Source organism: Lolium rigidum, chromosome 3 (assembly GCF_022539505.1).
Source record: "Lolium rigidum isolate FL_2022 chromosome 3, APGP_CSIRO_Lrig_0.1, whole genome shotgun sequence".
NCBI lineage: Eukaryota > Viridiplantae > Streptophyta > Magnoliopsida > Poales > Poaceae > Lolium > Lolium rigidum.
The window spans coordinates 139858191-139864357 of record NC_061510.1 but is presented as its reverse complement, the minus strand read 5'-3'; positions in this window follow the sequence as shown (position 1 = coordinate 139864357).

The following is a 6167-nucleotide window of genomic DNA, read 5'->3' as shown; positions in this document are numbered from 1 at the left end:
TTTGAAATTCCATAACAATAGATTTATAGCTCCGTTTTAGATGTTAGTTTTTGCGTTGATTTTGTAATATATTTCTCTACAACTTTCGTGAAGAATGTTTTTCTATCCGAAAAACTTTTTCTGATAACTTTTCGTACAACATTAAATTTTGACCGCGACATGTTTAATCTTGTAAAAATTATAGAAAAACAATTACAAGCCCAAAATTTGAAAAGGAGATACCCCTGAACTCATAAAAATGTTTAGAATACAAATGTGAAATTAAATCCGACTTTCGAGTAATGTTCAAATTTTCAATTTGAATATGTGAATTTGAGTATTTTGACATAACTCAAATTCTATAAACCCAAATCAAGTGATTTTTTTTTTGCAAATGGATTATATTTATGCCCTCTGTCCACTTTCACAAACACCAAATTTAGTTCAACCCTTTGCGACTATTCAAATTCAAACATGAGGATTTGAGTATTTTCATTATAGATGCCTTTTTTAAATTATTCTAAACAAGATTCATCCTTGCAAAGGTGAATCCCTTAGTCAAACCCATGATCACATCTAGACACATTCATCGTGCTCTATGTTCACATCTCTCCAGATCATATTATCCTAGTTCATATTATTCGAATAACAAATTGAGTAAATTTTCATATCACTAGTTCCTAACTAATCTTTTTTTTCTTGCGCCATTGGTGAGTGTTGTTGCTTTACGCCATCTGAGACTCATGTGATTCTATCACATGGATCATTCTAATTATTCATTCCGGTGTAGCAAACAACACTTGACCATATGTCCTTGTCAATATTTTCCTCCTAAGCACTTGACTTGGACAATCCTTTTCTTTCAAAGTACGTGACCTTTCCAATATATCAAACCATATCTTGCAAGCCAAACCTCATGCCACACCTTAGTACCATAGAGCGATTTCCGATTGTTGTCTTGTTTGATTATGTTGCTATGAATGGTGTGTTTATGTTGTGCTTTTTTTATCTTATAGTTCGTGCGGAGAGCCACGTGTTTTGTTTGAGAGAAAAGGGGAACGATCTTCGACTACCAAAAAGGCAAGTGACACACACCAAAAGTCCCAGTTTTAATTCTCGCACCGTAGTGTTTTTATAGTAGACATGTCTAGGGTTTATGCTTTTTCCTTGCTATTAAATCCTAGTAGTTTAGCTACACCACTCCTAGACTCCCTTAGCCGCCATTAAATTTAGTTGTTACCTGCTATGCCATGAAAAATGTTTTGATAGAGGTTAAGGAAAAACAACTAAGTTTAATGAATTACCCGGGTGAATGGTGGAGTTATGGAGAGGGTGGCTGTATCGGGGGCAAGACCCCGGTGCTAGTGCACACTTGCGGAAAGTCACCCAGGCTTAAAGAGATTGTAGACAAACCTTGCTCATTAGCTTCACGTACAACCACATGCTACTATGGCTCGGCTTGACAAAGTATGTTGTATGAACCCGGATCCTAGGGGCCAGGTGGTGGTAGAGGGATACTGTAGGTGGAACGGGGCCCTTAGGGAATGGTTCGGGTGATTACACACGGAAGGTCTCGGCCACGGTCCGCACTCGTCCTTTGAGCAAAATGTGCATCGAGGTAGAAGGATTGACCTGGCCATGTGGGTAAAGGTGTACAACCTCTCGAGAGTGTAAAATCTAAGTACTTAGCCGTGTCCCCGGTTATGGACAACTTGAGCGAACCGACAAGTCCTTGTTCGAAGATCTCCTCATCCCAATTTCTTAAATAAAAGCTGGTGGGTGAACAAGGGTAGGAAGGTACATTGGGGCTTTACCAATGGTATCGTTAATTGTTACATTGGGGATTTACCAATGTAAATTAGATCGAAAGAAAATGTTTTGATAAATGATAGGGAAAAATTGGCTTTATGCAAAATGAACCTGAGCTCTACCAGCCAGATGTGCACGTAGGTATAGGACGCCTTTCGAGTCCACAAAAGTGTCCTTGCCAATACAATTCAAATGTATTGACCATTCGTGGCTGCAACGTATCATGTTGCAGGTTTTTTTCTTCAGTCGATGAGTAAGGGAACGTTAGGGGTTACGAGTCTATCCTCAACATGCTCGCCTGTGGCACATGAAGATGAAGGACTCCATGCTGTCTATGTTTGTTCGTTGTGAAACTCTGATGATATGCTAGCCTTGTGCTATGCAATTTGTAATCCATTATGTAATTTCTGGATCATACGATGTAATAAAGACCTTTGTTTCTTGGTATTACATCTTGTACTGTGTGTGCTAGCGATTGATCCAGGGACTAGCACAGATATGCACAGAGATCGGCACCTTAAAAGGTGAGGTCGCTACAATAATTCACTACTAACATTTAGACTTCACCCATGTCCTCAAGAACTAAACGAACTACTCACGAGACATCATATGGAACATGATCAGAGGTGATATGATAATGAATAACAATCTGAACATAAACCTTGGTTCAACGGTTTCACTCAATAGCATCAATAACAAGTAGAAATCAACACCGGGAGAGTTTCCCCTATCAAACAATCAAGATCAAACCCAAATTGCTACAGCGGTGACGAGGTGCTGCGGTGGAGACGGAGGTGATGATGATGAAGATGATGGTGATGGTGATGGAGATGATGTCCAGCTCGATGGCGGTGACGATGGCGTCGATTTCCCCCACCGGGGGGGAATTTCCCCGGCGGATTCCTGCCCGCCGGAGAGCTCTTTTCTCTCTGGTGTTCTCCGCCCCGCAGAGGCGGCTGTGGCTCTTCGCGACGTACCCTATGGAGCTTCGGTTTTCGGGACGAAGGAGTACGCGAAGAAAAGGAGGCGAAAGGGGCTGTGGGGCCCCCACACCACAAGGTGGCGCGGCCAGGCCATGGGCCGCGCCGGCCTGTGGTCTGGCCCCACCTTGGGTCTTCTCGGCTCCCCCTTCGGCTTTCTCCGTCATCTGGAAAAATAGGATTTTTGGTGTAATTTCCTTCCACAGTTGATCTTCCGAAATATTGCGTTCTGACGGTGCTTTTTCCAGCAGAATCCTGGCTCCGGTGCTCAATCCTCCAATAATGATGAAACATGAAAAATAGATGAAATAACATAAGTATTGTGTCCCAATATGAAATATATCAATGAATAACAGCAAATTATGATATAAAATAGTGATGCAAATTGGACGTATCAACTCCCCCAAGCTTAGACTTCGCTTGTCCCCAAGCGAAACTGAGCTCAGTAAACAAGACCACATGTTTATGGAGCGAAGAGTCGATAAATAAAATACGGACAAGAAGCATCATATTAATTCACACAAGGCTTTCTAGTGAACAACTTCCTCATATAATTCAGCTTGAAATAAGTATAAGGTAATCACAAATAAAGGTGCATAAGGAATCATAATTGGCGGTGGCAAACTTTGTTCTTGGTCAGAGAACAGTTAACAGATTATACTTATCTATTGAGCAGCGCTCTCATATTAAAGCTTATGGTAAACTCGCATACTCAATCATATTAATCATTGATGACTTTCAAAGCTATATTCATTCGGGTAAAACTTGTACTAAACAAGGAAGAGTAAAGACATGATGAAGCAAATCACAATATAATAGTTTGATCACAACAACTAAAATGCTTGCTTGAGATGGAGGGAAATAGGTTTATCGACTCAACATAAAGTAAAAGACAGGCCCTTCGCAGAGGGAAGCGAGGATTAAATCATGTGCTTGGAGCTTTTTCGGCTTTGAAATCATATAAAGAGAATAAAAGTAATATTTTGAGAGGTGTTTGTTGTTGTCAACGATCTGGTAGCAGGTACTCTAACCCCCTTGCCAAACGAGACCTCCAAAGAGCGGCTCCCATGAAGGACGTTATCGCTACCAGCAAGGTAGATCATCCCTCTTCTCTTTTGTTTACACATGTATTTTAGTTTATTTAAGGATGACACTCCCCCCAACCTTTGCTTACACAAGCCATGGCTAACCGAATCCTCGGGTGCCTTCCAACAATCTCATACCATGGAGGAGTGTCTATTGCAAAATTAAGTTGCTTACTGATGAATCAGAGCAAAACACGTGAAGAGAGTTATTAATGAAAGTTGATTAATTGGGGCTGGATGAGTGTCTTATTGCTTACTGATGAATCAGAGCAAAACACGTGAAGAGTGTCTTATTGCAAAATTATAGGATAAGTGGATGAAGCCACTAGTCCATTAGTGGAGGCTGCCTAACAAGAATGAAAGATAAAAAACCACATACTTCCTCATGAGCTATAAAACATTGACACAAATAAGGAGTAATAAGTTTTGAATTGTTTAAAGGTAGCACATGAAGTATTTACTTGGAGTGGCAGAAAATACCATGCAGTAGGTAGATATGGTGGACACAAATGGCATAGGTTTGGGTTCAGGTTTGGATGCACGAGAAGCATTCCCTCTCAGTACAGGTCTTTGGCTAGTGATACGTCTCCGACGTATCGATAATTTCTTATGTTCCATGCCACATTATTGATGATATCTACATGTTTTATGCACATTATATGTCATATTTATGCGTTTTACGGAACTAACCTATTGACGAGATGCTGAAGGGCCAGTTCTGTTTTCTGCTGTTTTTGGTTCCGAAATCCTAGTAAGGAAATATTCTCGGAATCGGACGAAATCAAGACCGAGCATCCTATTTTGCCCGGAAACATCCAGAACACCCGAGAACCGCCAGAGAGGGGGCACAGGCCCACGGGACCATAGGCCGGCGCGGCCTGGGGGTGGCCCGCGCCACCCTATGGTGTCGCCGCCTCTTCGACCTTCTGACACCGCCTCTTCGCCTATATAAAGGACCCAGACCTAAAACCTCGATACGAAAAAGCCACGGTACGAGAAACCTTCCAGAGCCGCCGCCATCGCGAAGCCAAGATCTGGGGGACAGGAGTCTCTGTTCCGGCACGCTGCCGGGGCGGGGAAGTGCCCCCGGAGGCTCCTCCATCGACACCACCGCCATCTTCATCAACGCTCGCTTGTCTCCCATGAGGAGGGATTAGTTCTCCATCGAGGCTCGGGGCTGTACTCGGTAGCTATGTGGTTCATCTCTCTCCTATGTACTTCAATACAATAATCTCATGAGCTGCCCTACATGATTGAGATTCATATGATGATGCTTGTAATCAAGATGTCGTTATGCTAGTCAAGTGAATTTTACTTATGTGATCTCCGGAGACTCCTTGTCCCACGTGTGTAAAGGTGACAGTGTGTGCACCGTGTGGGTCTCTTAGGCTATATTTCACGAATACTTATTCACCGTTATGAATGGCGTAGTGAAGTGCTTATTTATATCTCTTTATGATTGCAATGTGTTTTGTATCACAATTTATCTATGTGCTACTCTAGTGATGTTATTAAAGTAGTTTTATTCCTCCCGCACGGTGTAATGGTGACGGTGTGTGCATCCGTGTTAGTACTTGGCGTATGCTATGATCATGATCTCTTGTAGATTGTGAAGTTAACTATTGCTATGATAGTATTGATGTGATCTATTCCTCCTACATAGTGTGAAGGTGACGGTGTGCATGTCTGTGTTAGTACTTGGTTTAGTCGTGTTGATCTTTCATGCACTCTAAGGTTATTTAAATATGAACATTGAATTGTGGAGCTTGTTAACTCCGGCATTGAGGGTTCGTGTAATCCTACGCAATGTGTTCATCATCCAACAAGAGAGTGTAGAGTATGCATTTATCTATTCTCGTTATGTGATCAATGTTGAGAGTGTCCACTAGTGAAAGTGTAATCCCTAGGCCTTGTTCCTAAATATCGCTATCGCTGCTTGTTTACTGCTTTCTATCGCGTTACTACTGCTACCATATTACCACCATCAACTACACGCCAGACAAGCTATTTTCTCGGCGCCATTACTACTGCTCATATTCATTCATACCACCTCGTATTTCACTATCTCTTCGCCGAACTAGTGCACCTATTAGGTGTGTTGGGGACACAAGAGACTTCTTGCTTTGTGGTTGCGGGGTTGCATGAGAGGGATATCTTTGACCTCTTCCTCCCTGAGTTCGATAAACCTTGGGTGATCCACTTAAGGAAACTTGCTCGCTGTTCTACAAACCTCTGCTCTTGGAGGCCCAACACCGTCTACAAGAATAGAAGCACCCGTAGACATCGCCTAGCAAGGTTAATTAGCAAGCATAAG